Source organism: Suricata suricatta, chromosome 5, assembly GCF_006229205.1.
Source record: "Suricata suricatta isolate VVHF042 chromosome 5, meerkat_22Aug2017_6uvM2_HiC, whole genome shotgun sequence".
NCBI lineage: Eukaryota > Metazoa > Chordata > Mammalia > Carnivora > Herpestidae > Suricata > Suricata suricatta.
In genome coordinates this window covers 46,030,574-46,031,923 of record NC_043704.1, presented here as the reverse complement: position 1 = coordinate 46,031,923, position 1,350 = coordinate 46,030,574, and the positions used below count along the sequence as shown (strand labels likewise).

At 36.9% G+C, this 1,350-nt stretch overlaps 1 pseudogene; it reads left to right on the top strand.

The window, feature by feature from the left end:
• Nucleotides 1-927, top strand: LOC115292625 (annotated as a pseudogene).
• The last annotated feature ends 423 nt before the right edge of the window (nt 928-1,350 follow it).

Sequence of the window (1,350 nt, the reverse complement as noted above, 5' to 3'; positions counted from 1 at the left end):
ATGGAAAAAGAAAATGCAGCACTGCTGACAGAGTTCATTCTCACTGGACTCACATATAAACCACAGTGGCAAATCCCCCTATTCCTGGTGTTCTTGGTTATCTATCTTCTCACCGTTGTGGGGAACCTTGGTTTGATTGCGCTGATATGGAATGACCTTCAGCTTCACATCCCCATGTACTTTTTCCTTGGGAGTTTAGCATTTGTGGATGCTTGGCTATCATCCACAGTGACCCCCAAAATGCTGGTCAACTTCTTTGCCAAGAGTAAGATGATCTCTCTCTCTGAATGCATGGCACAATTTTTTTCCTTTGCAATCAGTGCAACCACGGAATGTTTTCTGCTGGCAACAATGGCTTATGACCGCTATGTGGCCATATGCAAACCATTACTTTATCCAGTGATTATGTCCAATACAGTATGCACCCAGCTGTTACTTTTGTCATTTTCAGGTGGTTTTCTTCATGCCATAATTCATAATGCTTTGTTATTCAGATTGACCTTTTGCAAATCCATCATAGTACATACTTTTACTGTGACATTATACCATTGTTTAATATTTCTTGTACTGATCCTTCTATTAATTTTCTGATGGTATTTTTTTTCTCTGGGTCAATACAAGTATTCACCATCTTGATTGTTCTCGTCTCTTATACACTAGTTCTCTGCACAATCTTAAAAAAGAAGTCTCTACAAGGCATAAGGAAATCTTTCTCTACTTGTGGAGCCCATCTTTTATCTGTGTCTTTATACTATGGCTCCCTTCTCTTCATGTATGTGCGCCCAAGATCTGCACAGGCAGATGATCAAGATATGATGGACTCTATTTTACGCTGTCATAATTCCTGTGTTAAACCCAATTATCTATAGCCTGAGAAATAAGAAAGTACTAGATTCACTGAAAAAAATGCTGAAGAGAAATGCTTAAAACTCACACTAATATCTGTCCTTCTTCCATTAAAATTACACAAAATTGTGCAGACTAGATGTTACTCTGTGTTGACTGGTGTTTAAAGCTTTTGCAGTATAATTGCCTTAGCAATAATAATCACATAAGTATATGTGTATTTTATTCAAACTATAGAAAGATTTTTAATCAATTGTTGCTGTCACACTATAATAATTAAGAAAAAATATATTATATGTTTACAATGTGGTTTCAGAAATGCATTACACCCTGTAATAGTGTAATTCCTCTGAAAAGATTTTGAATACAGTGTCTTTGACAGTCATACAGCTGTGTAGCCTGAAGACTCGTATCACATTGTACTCCATAGTGGAGTCAGTGTTGTGTTTGAGTGAACACAGGCAAAAATGTATAATGAGGGATCCAATTTCAGTCTACCCCTGC